Source organism: Halichoerus grypus, chromosome 3, assembly GCF_964656455.1.
Source record: "Halichoerus grypus chromosome 3, mHalGry1.hap1.1, whole genome shotgun sequence".
NCBI lineage: Eukaryota > Metazoa > Chordata > Mammalia > Carnivora > Phocidae > Halichoerus > Halichoerus grypus.
This window is the reverse complement of record NC_135714.1, coordinates 101,670,864-101,682,567: the sequence shown is the minus strand read 5'-3', so window position 1 is coordinate 101,682,567 and position 11,704 is coordinate 101,670,864.

The window sequence follows — 11,704 nt, the reverse complement described above, 5'->3', positions numbered from 1 at the left end:
TCTGCCTTCAGCTCAGGTCATGATCCCGGGGTCCTGGGATCGAGCCCCGCATCGGGCTCCCTGCTCCGAGGGAAGCCTGCTTCTCCCTCTCCCCCTCCCCCTGCTTGTGTTCCCTCTCTCGCTGTCTCTCTCTCTCTGTCAAAAAATAAATAAAATCTTTAAAAAAAAAAAAGAAGGAAAAAGAAGGTTCAGCGTATTAAACAACAACTACTACTACTAGTACTCTCACTTCTTCCTTAGACTCCGGCCAGAAGACAGTGAAAAGCCGTTCTTTCGGAGACAGGGCCTTTTGTCGGGGTTGCAGCACTTGCCAGGACAACCAGGGCACAGCCCCACCTTCCGCAAAGCCAGGACAGCTCTTTGGAGTTTCCCTCACGGATGTGTGTGATAAAGACAACCTGGCCTTCCCAATTCTGGTAGGTCATCTCATTTTGGTCTTCTATAGCCCTCCTGAGGAGGGGAAACTCTGAGAGGCCAAGCGTCCTCAACCAAATCTATCCCCAAATGGAGAAGTCATTAGACAGCCCCTGGCTTTGGCTGAGAAGCTCTGTTACTGTTATTGCAAAGAACAGAATCTGATTTAGGTCCAGCAGAGTCATGAGGCAAATACAACAGGAAAAGACATTGTTGTCCATTCCACTTGTGTCTTGTTTCCACAAAGACCCACGGAGGCCTGTTCAGATCAGTCAAACTGGACGCTGTGTATGTGAGTCTCTGAGAGTCCAGCTCAGCTTCACAGTCTCCCTTCATTGCCTTCCTGAACTCACATTAGTCTCAAGTCTCCTTCAGCGGAGTCTACTCAGTCTAACAACTGCAAACATCTGACACGAGCATAGACTCATCCTCTGGCAAATAAGAATCTGTTAATCCTAACAGAGTATGTCACATGAAAGCCCCAGAGTTTGGCCTGTGTTATCTCAAACTGCTATAGTGAATTGTCAGTGTTGACATTCACTGAGTATTCGGTGTCTCTGCAAGCACGGTACGGGATGGAGGGAACGTTCTGCTAGACATGAAGAAATGTATCATATTAGCTAGCATGTTACCTGCTAGCTACTCCCCCAGTTCCTTGCATCACAGCAAATTTAGGGGCTAGCTAGGATTATCATCCTCCGCACTTCCCAAACGAATCAGAAAAGCCTCAGTACAGTATGTATGTGCCCCAGCTCACACAATAGATACGTAGCATAATAGACTTCAGATCCGTTGGATTCCCTGAGTGCAGCCCTCATTAACTTTCTACACAGCAGGGAGAGGACATGAACATAGAGCAAAAGACAATGAAAGACTCATGAGAAGGGAGGGTAATCAGAGAAGGACAAGAGAGTTTTTGAGCCTGACTTTAAAAGAGGGAAGGAAATAGAACAAGTAGGAATGGAGTATACAGGCACTTAAAGAGAAATAAACATTTAGGAAATGAGTATTTCCTAAATCGACTTCCCTACTTGGGGAAGAGCATCTATGTAAGGGAATAATGAGAAAAGAATGGTAAAGTAGGAAACAGACGGTGATTCCGCAAAGGCCTTGAAGCAGAGAAGTTTGACTTAAAAGTGTAAACTCAATGGAAAGGAAAATCTGATTAAAAGAAGTGTTTAAAATGTTTCAGTGTATGACTGTAAAATGGATATTTGGGTAGAAAGTATAGAGAGAGACACTGAAAAAAAAACCAATCTAAATTGACTTTCGTCCTTCCTGCTCTAAAACAGTGTACCATTACATTCCCCTCCTCTTTCAAAACGGAGGCAAGCTTGTGCTCTGCGTTTGTGGATATGAGATGCCATATACTTTTCTTTTCTTCCTACAGGGTATGCTTTCCTTTCTTAATCGAAGAGGGCCACTCACAGAAGGCATCTTCAGCAAATCAGCCAATATAAAATCCTGCAGAATCCTCAAGGACAAACTCAATTCTGGGGTCAAAGTGAACCCGTACAACGAATCTGTTCATGTGGTCGCATCCGTCTTAAAGGTAGGGAAGGTTCTAGCATTATGCACACATGAGTAACTGAAGCTATGATTGGTGTCCTTCATCATGACTGCTCAAGGACCATAATGGGCATAATAGATTAAGAACCTGACAAACTGAAAAACGCTTGACAAATTCAAAATTTAAGGAAGCTACTTTAGGAGTTAAAAGCCCCATATGTTAGTAATACTTTCTGTTTTCACCACACACCGCCTTCCCCACCTTCACTCCTGAAGACTCCATGCAAAATACTAATACTGAAATGACTACGAGTCATGATAATAAATTTCAAAATACGCACTGACACATACACACTGTTTACCAAAGCAAACATCCTCACCACCCTCCTAATGAAGGCAAAGTTTCCAAAAGAAATAGAACAGGGAAAGAATTTAATCCATCCACCTTGGCACTTATTAACAGGTCTGAACAACCCTATGTTAATGTAGTAATGAGTACAGTCTTAGAATCTCAGTCACATTTGGTCTTCCCTTGTCCCCCATTAATGTTCGAAGATGTGATAAATAGCAAAGTCCAGAAATGACTTAGGTAACCACTCCTACACTGGGGCCATAGTGATATCCAGTAGTAATATACATATAGGCATCAGGAGACAGGAGAAGAATGATGATACACTAGGTAGCAAGATGGGTGTTGCCCTCTGTAAGGTGCACACATGGAATCGATTTTCTAGCAAGAGTGAGTAGGTTCTTTCCTGATTCCGTGTGATAAGCACCGACAAGGAAGAGGGTGAGCACTTGTGGGTATAGTGCTTAGACATTTCTAAAGTTTTCTCTTCCTGAAGTTGACTGATCTTGGTGGAGAATCAGTCTCTGCAACCTTGGCCTTGATAATATCATGTCAACCTAACTGGAGAATTGGCCTAAACTAGAAATGAATCTATCCTCAGGACCACAATGAGTCTGCCAGTAGACTCTCGCCTTTTAGACAGCTAAGAAAAGGAAGAATGAAGCAATTATGAGAGAAGCTTTCTTCCAGGGAGCACACATACCCCGAGTGAGAAGACCTAGTTCTTTCCTAATATGTGTGCAAGAGCCCACCTGTTTGTGTTTTGACTGTTTCAGAACTTTTCTTGCTAGAATTAAGAGCTAGCACTGTGTTTAAAACAAGCAACAGGGGTATGTGTGTTTCTGTCCAAGAAGCTAATAGGATTTAGGATGCTCTATAGCCAGACCCTGTCAGTTTGTGGTACTTTGCAAAAAAAGCACACACAAAAAATAAGTTCCAGATGATAGAAGGGAGCTTTATGTTCATTTCCACCACAGCCTAAGCTCTGCTTTTCTGCCTCTAAGTTTTAGCGGGAGAAAATCCAAGCACCTGCTCCTGCGTGTGCCAGTCAACGGAGAGTCAGAGGCGAGCTCCGTGTGGGTCACAGTTTGGCTATCTGTGAAGGAAGTGGGGGCTGAACTGAATTTTTTAACTACATATTTTCTCTGTAATATTTCCAATACATATTTTCTATAATATATATACATATTTTTTATCTCCATAAGGATTTTCTTAGAAATATCCCAGGAAGTGTATTGTTAACCGATCTCTATGACAAATGGCTCAGTGTTATTGATCAAGGGAACGAAGAGGAGAAGATAACTGCAGCCCAGAGGTAATGAAGCAATAATTACTCTACTCTGGTCACATCTCCGAAATACAGCCAACATACTATTAGGAGAACATTGGCTTACGTTTTGCAGCTTTGCCCACTAAAATCATGACCGATGCCAAAGAGTTTCAATTCTTCACACCCATGGGGGTCAGCTTCAGAATAGAGGCACGCTTTAGGGCTCTTATTGTTCTTCTCCTGATGTTATTAATGTGGAATCCTTGGCCGTTTTACACCTTCTGGATCCATGAAACTGGTCGACGAAATCCCCTGGTCCAAGACAGATGCAAGAGCATCGACTGCCAGGGTTATGACCTTAAGAGTCTGTCAAACATTTAACTAACCAGAGAAGTGTTTATCTGGCTCAGGACTGAATTCAGTGCAACAATTTTGTATACATTCATGCCTGGAACTCTGCTACGGCAGGTTGTGTGCTAGATACACAAGGATGTATCCTGTTCCCTGTCTCTGTATTTCCAACCTCCTAAGTGGAATCACTTGCCTAATTTAAAAGTGTATTTTTCTGACCTTAGGCTTTTAGCCCAGCTGCCAAGAGCAAATGTTGTTCTCTTGCGATACCTTTTTGGAGTGTTATACAACATTGAGCAACATTCCTCATCCAATCAGATGACAGCTTATAATTTATCAGCGTGTATAACCCCAAGCCTTCTTTGCCCACCTAATTCCGGCAGCTTGGAATTGGAAGACAACTTGATAAAAAAGGTAATGAGAGCTCTCATTTTTGTCCCCCAGGGGTAGAATCCCTACTTTGAACCGGACATGTGCAGTAGTAACTCTGACGGATGGAACTTTGTGAAGTGCACATTTTCATTAGGCCCCTGTGGAGTGGCAGAGTTCTTTATCCTACTCTGGTGGGGTCTGGGAAGGGGTGTCGTTAAACGGGAAACTCGGAGCAGTCGAGTCACTTCTTCCCCCTCCAGGAGACTAAACACTAGACTGACTAAACGAGAGACAGAAGAGTCGTGTGATACGATAGAAAAGAACCTGGGCTTTGGAGCTTTACCAGTCAGGGTTCAACTCTCAGCCTAATCCCTGAGGGACTTGTAACCTTGGGTAAAGCCATGGTTTCCTCGCTACACAATGGCGACAACAGTCAGCTCCTCTGCTCATGACTGGCGCATCCTAGGTGGCTTGGGCAATATGAGCTCCCATGGCTCCAAACACATTGGCTTTCCTCTGCAAATTGTGGCTCATCTAGAAAAGTACTCGGCTACTATTTCACCTCTGCTACGTCATACGGAAACTAGCAAAAGATTCCATGACATCCTAACAAGATGACAGGTCTTCCCCAAGCGCACACAGAGAGCCAGCATGAGGCAAAGCAATGCATGAGAAGGGACTGAAGTTAGACAGACAGATACGTTTTCTCTCCAGCTGTGTGGGTTTTCCCTCACAACCCCACAAAAATCTCTGCTTCCCAACTTTGAGATACTTCTTCAGTTAAGAAATGGTTTTCTTAAGTTTTTGTTCATACTTTATAAAGTTTAATAAGATGTTATACATCAGTTACAGCTCAATAAAACTGGAAACAAAATGTAAAAACAAAAACTAAGTAAACTTTACTAAGGTAGGCTACTTTGAAAATGATCCTAGTTTTATTTATCTTTTGATATGTATTTATTTGAGAGAGCGAAAGAGAGAGCGTGAGCGGGGCAGGGGCAGAAGAAGAGGGAGAGGGAGAGGGAGAGGGAGAAGCCCAAGCCGATTCCCCGCTGAGCACGGAGCCCAAAGTTGGCTCCATGTGGGGCTGGATCTCACCACCATGAGATCGTGATCTGAGCCGAAATCAAGAGTCAGACGCTCAACTGAGGGGCCCCGAAATGTATCCTAGGCTTCAAGACGTCACCACTGATCCCAAAATGTTAGCTATTAAACTAGGCCACGCATTATAACTTTAGCCCACTGATGAGCAGTATTTTAAAATGTGTACCCAAAGTACACAGGAAAGTATCACTCTTTCGAAGTTATTTCTTAGAGAACTCTGGTCTCTATGTTTTTTGTTTTTTTGTTTTTTTTTAAGCTTTTATTTATTTACTTGACAGAGAGAGACACAGCGAGAGAGGGAACACAAGCCAGGGAAGTGGGAGAGGGAGAAGCAGGCTTCCCGCTGAGCAGGGAGCCCGATGTAGGGCTGATCCCAGCACCCTGGGATCATGACCTGAGCCGAAGGCAGACGCTTAACTGACTGAGCCACCCAGGCGCTCCTGGTCTCTCTGTATTTTTCTCAACTCTGAATTTTTCTGGGAAGTCTTTCACATTTTTTCTTAGATCCAAGGTCTATATACAAAATGTGATTTATCACTATGCCCTATGAAAGACAGCACCCCATTTTTGTCTTTTTGTGTTACAGATTTCTCTTGTCGCATTTCTCATTGAAAATTGCCTCAGAATATTTGGAGAAGACATCACTTCCCTCTTGGGAGAGAACTCAATGAGTCGTGCTAACAGCGAGAAGGCTGCAGGTACCGGGAATCATTTAATTGGCTTTAGTGAGAAGCAGACAGCAAGGTTGCCAGGGGTCATGGGAGATGCTTAGACAGCGCTCTTCTGGAGCCCAGAGCATCGCCAGGGCAATGATTTCCATCTGCTCCTTGTTCCGAAGGCTGGTTCACAGGTCAAGGGAGGTTCCACACTGTTGTGAGACCAAAGAAAGGATAAGATGAGGTCTCTGACTTCAAGAAGTTTCTAGTGCAGATCATAACGGCATTAGGACTCATCATGGTATGCTACAGTGTCTGGGAATATTTTCTAACAAAATTCTAAACGGGTGCTATATATATATATATATATATACATCATACATATGTATGTAGTTATATATATGATATATCATTAGATACTTATACTATATAAATATATAAACATAATGTATATATTTATGTATATTAGATGTGCTCTGGTTGAAGCCAGAGCAAGGGGCCTTTCTTCTCCTCCCTCCTCTTTTCGCTCAGGGGCTCTTGAGGCACCACAGGATTCCAGTGCCCTTTGGAACAGGTTGAAAAGAACTGGCATCATTGAGAGAAAAGGACTTGACTTGATGTCAAACAACCTCTCCAGAGTGTAAAGTCCTGTGCCCCCATTTACCAGCTATATTATCTTTGGCCAGTTATTTTAGCTCAGCATCAGTTTATTCATCTCTAAAATGTGGATAAAAATAAGGTCTAAATCTTAGAATTGTTGTGTAGATTAAATAAGATGATGGATGTAATCCAAAAAAAGCCATTAATAGGACTAGGAGAAGTGCCCCTGAGACTAGAGCTAGTATGATTTGAGCCTAGCTAATCACAGCTAACTGGCAGCAGTCCACCTTAGAAGGTAGACTTTCGATTCAGAACCTGGAGACACGTATCATCAATCCCTACATGTTTTTGACATTTCTTGGTTTTATGATGCTTACCACATTGCTTTGAGGAAACCTTTAGGAAAATACAAGTCATCAGGAATTAAGATGAGTCTGGGGCACCTGGGTGGCTCAGTCGTTAAGCGTCTGCCTTCAGCTCAGGTCATGATCCCGGGGTCCTGGGATCGAGCCCCGCATCGGGCTCCCTGCTCCGAGGGAAGCCTGCTTCTCCCTCTCCCCCTCCCCCTGCTTGTGTTCCCTCTCTCGCTGTCTCTCTCTCTCTGTCAAAAAATAAATAAAATCTTTAAAAAAAAAAAAGAAGGAAAAAGAAGGTTCAGCGTATTAAACAACAACTACTACTACTAGTACTATCACTTCTTCCTTAGACTCCGGCCAGAAGACAGTGAAAAGCCGTTCTTTCGGAGACAGGGCCTTTGGTCGGGCTTGCAGCACTTGCCAGGACAACCAGGGCACAGCCCCACCTTCCACAAAGCCAGGACAGCTCTTTGGAGTTTCCCTCACGGATGTGTGTGATAAAGACAACCTGGCCTTCCCAATTCTGGTAGGTCATCTCATTTTGGTCTTCTATAGCCCTCCTGAGGAGGGGAAACTCTGAGAGGCCAAGCGTCCTCAACCAAATCTATCCCCAAATGGAGAAGTCATTAGACAGCCCCTGGCTTTGGCTGAGAAGCTCTGTTACTGTTATTGCAAAGAACAGAATCTGATTTAGGTCCAGCAGAGTCATGAGGCAAATACAACAGGAAAAGACATTGTTGTCCATTCCACTTGTGTCTTGTTTCCACAAAGACCCACGGAGGCCTGTTCAGATCAGTCAAACTGGACGCTGTGTATGTGAGTCTCTGAGAGTCCAGCTCAGCTTCACAGTCTCCCTTCATTGCCTTCCTGAACTCACATTAGTCTCAAGTCTCCTTCAGCGGAGTCTACTCAGTCTAACAACTGCAAACATCTGACACGAGCATAGACTCATCCTCTGGCAAATAAGAATCTGTTAATCCTAACAGAGTATGTCACATGAAAGCCCCAGAGTTTGGCCTGTGTTATCTCAAACTGCTATAGTGAATTGTCAGTGTTGACATTCACTGAGTATTCGGTGTCTCTGCAAGCACGGTACGGGATGGAGGGAACGTTCTGCTAGACATGAAGAAATGTATCATATTAGCTAGCATGTTACCTGCTAGCTACTCCCCCAGTTCCTTGCATCACAGCAAATTTAGGGGCTAGCTAGGATTATCATCCTCCGCACTTCCCAAACGAATCAGAAAAGCCTCAGTACAGTATGTATGTGCCCCAGCTCACACAATAGATACGTAGCATAATAGACTTCAGATCCGTTGGATTCCCTGAGTGCAGCCCTCATTAACTTTCTACACAGCAGGGAGAGGACATGAACATAGAGCAAAAGACAATGAAAGACTCATGAGAAGGGAGGGTAATCAGAGAAGGACAAGAGAGTTTTTGAGCCTGACTTTGTAAGAGGGAAGGAAATAGAACAAGTAGGAATGGAGTATACAGGCACTTAAAGAGAAATAAACAAATGGGAAATGAGTATTTCCTAAATCGACTTCCCTACTTGGGGAAGAGCATCTATGTAAGGGAATAATGAGAAAAGAATGGTAAAGTAGGAAACAGACGGTGATTCCGCAAAGGCCTTGAAGCAGAGAAGTTTGACTTAAAAGTGTAAACTCAATGGAAAGGAAAATCTGATTAAAAGAAGTGTTTAAAATGTTTCAGTGTATGACTGTAAAATGGATATTTGGGTAGAAAGTATAGCGAGAGACACTGAAAAAAAAACCAATCTAAATTGACTTTCGTCCTTCCCGCTCTAACCCAGTGTGCCATGACATTCCCTTCCTCTTTCAAAACGGAGGCAAGCTTGTGCTCTGCGTTTGTGGATATGAGATGCCATATACTTTTCTTTTCTTCCTACAGGGTATGCTTTCCTTTCTTAATCGAAGAGGGCCACTCACAGAAGGCATCTTCAGCAAATCAGCCAATATAAAATCCTGCAGAATCCTCAAGGACAAACTCAATTCTGGGGTCAAAGTGAACCCGTACAACGAATCTGTTCATGTGGTCGCATCCGTCTTAAAGGTAGGGAAGGTTCTAGCATTATGCACACATGAGTAACTGAAGCTATGATTGGTGTCCTTCATCATGACTGCTCAAGGACCATAATGGGCATAATAGATTAAGAACCTGACAAACTGAAAAACGCTTGACAAATTCAAAATTTAAGGAAGCTACTTTAGGAGTTAAAAGCCCCATATGTTAGTAATACTTTCTGTTTTCACCACACACCGCCCTCCCCACCTTCACTCCTGAAGACTCCATGCAAAATACTAATACTGAAATGACTACGAGTCATGATAATAAATTTCAAAATACGCACTGACACATACACACTGTTTACCAAAGCAAACATCCTCACCACCCTCCTAATGAAGGCAAAGTTTCCACAAGAAATAGAACAGGGAAAGAATTTAATCCATCCACCTTGGCACTTATTAACAGGTCTGAACAACCCTATGTTAATGTAGTAATGAGTACAGTCTTAGAATCTCAGTCACATTTGGTCTTCCCTTGTCCCCCATTAATGTTCGAAGATGTGATAAATAGCAAAGTCCAGAAATGACTTAGGTAACCACTCCTACACTGGGGCCATAGTGATATCCAGTAGTAATATACATATAGGCATCAGGAGACAGGAGAAGAATGATGATACACTAGGTAGCAAGATGGGTGTTGCCCTCTGTAAGGTGCACACATGGAATCGATTTTCTAGCAAGAGTGAGTAGGTTCTTTCCTGATTCCGTGTGATAAGCACCGACAGGGAAGAGGGTGAGCACTTGTGGGTATAGTGCTTAGACATTTCTAAAGTTTTCTCTTCCTGAAGTTGACTGATCTTGGTGGAGAATCAGTCTCTGCAACCTTGGCCTTGATAATATCATGTCAAACTAACTGGAGAATTGGCCTAAACTAGAAATGAATCTATCCTCAGGACCACAGTGAGTCTGCCATTAGACTCTCGCCTTTTAGACAGCTAAGAAAAGGAAGAATGAAGCAATTATGAGAGAAGCTTTCTTCCAGGGAGCACACATACCCCGAGTGAGAAGACCTAGTTCTTTCCTAATATGTGTGCAAGAGCCCACCTGTTTGTGTTTTGACTGTTTCAGAACTTTTCTTGCTAGAATTAAGAGCTAGCACTGTGTTTAAAACAAGCAACAGGGGTATGTGTGTTTCTGTCCAAGAAGCTAATAGGATTTAGGATGCTCTATAGCCAGACCCTGTCAGTTTGTGGTACTTTGCAAAAAAAGCACACACAAAAAATAAGTTCCAGATGATAGAAGGGAGCTTTATGTTCATTTCCACCACAGCCTAAGCTCTGCTTTTCTGCCTCTAAGTTTTAGCGGGAGAAAATCCAAGCACCTGCTCCTGCGTGTGCCAGTCAACGGAGAGTCAGAGGCGAGCTCCGTGTGGGTCACAGTTTGGCTATCTGTGAAGGAAGTGGGGGCTGAACTGAATTTTTTAACTACATATTTTCTCTGTAATATTTCCAATACATATTTTCTATAATATATATACATATTTTTTATCTCCATAAGGATTTTCTTAGAAATATCCCAGGAAGTGTATTGTTAACCGATCTCTATGACAAATGGCTCAGTGTTATTGATCAAGGGAACGAAGAGGAGAAGATAACTGCAGCCCAGAGGTAATGAAGCAATAATTACTCTACTCTGGTCACATCTCCGAAATACAGCCAACATACTATTAGGAGAACATTGGCTTACGTTTTGCAGCTTTGCCCACTAAAATCATGACCGATGCCAAAGAGTTTCAATTCTTCACACCCATGGGGGTCAGCTTCAGAATAGAGGCACGCTTTAGGGCTCTTATTGTTCTTCTCCTGATGTTATTAATGTGGAATCCTTGGCCGTTTTACACCTTCTGGATCCATGAAACTGGTCGACGAAATCCCCTGGTCCAAGACAGATGCAAGAGCATCGACTGCCAGGGTTATGACCTTAAGAGTCTGTCAAACATTTAACTAACCAGAGAAGTGTTTATCTGGCTCAGGACTGAATTCAGTGCAACAATTTTGTATACATTCATGCCTGGAACTCTGCTACGGCAGGTTGTGTGCTAGATACACAAGGATCTATCCTGTTCCCTGTCTCTGTATTTCCAACCTCCTAAGTGGAATCACTTGCCTAATTTAAAAGTGTATTTTTCTGACCTTAGGCTTTTAGCCCAGCTGCCAAGAGCAAATGTGGTTCTCTTGCGATACCTTTTTGGAGTGTTATACAACATTGAGCAACATTCCTCATCCAATCAGATGACAGCTTATAATTTATCAGCGTGTATAACCCCAAGCCTTCTTTGCCCACCTAATTCCGGCAGCTTGGAATTGGAAGACAACTTGATAAAAAAGGTAATGAGAGCTCTCATTTTTGTCCCCCAGGGGTAGAATCCCTACTTTGAACCGGACATGTGCAGTAGTAACTCTGACGGATGGAACTTTGTGAAGTGCACATTTTCATTAGGCCCCTGTGGAGTGGCAGAGTTCTTTATCCTACTCTGGTGGGGTCTGGGAAGGGGTGTCGTTAAACGGGAAACTCGGAGCAGTCGAGTCACTTCTTCCCCCTCCAGGAGACTAAACACTAGACTGACTAAACGAGAGACAGAAGAGTCGTGTAATACGATAGAAAAGAACCTGGGCTTTGGAGCTTTACCAGTC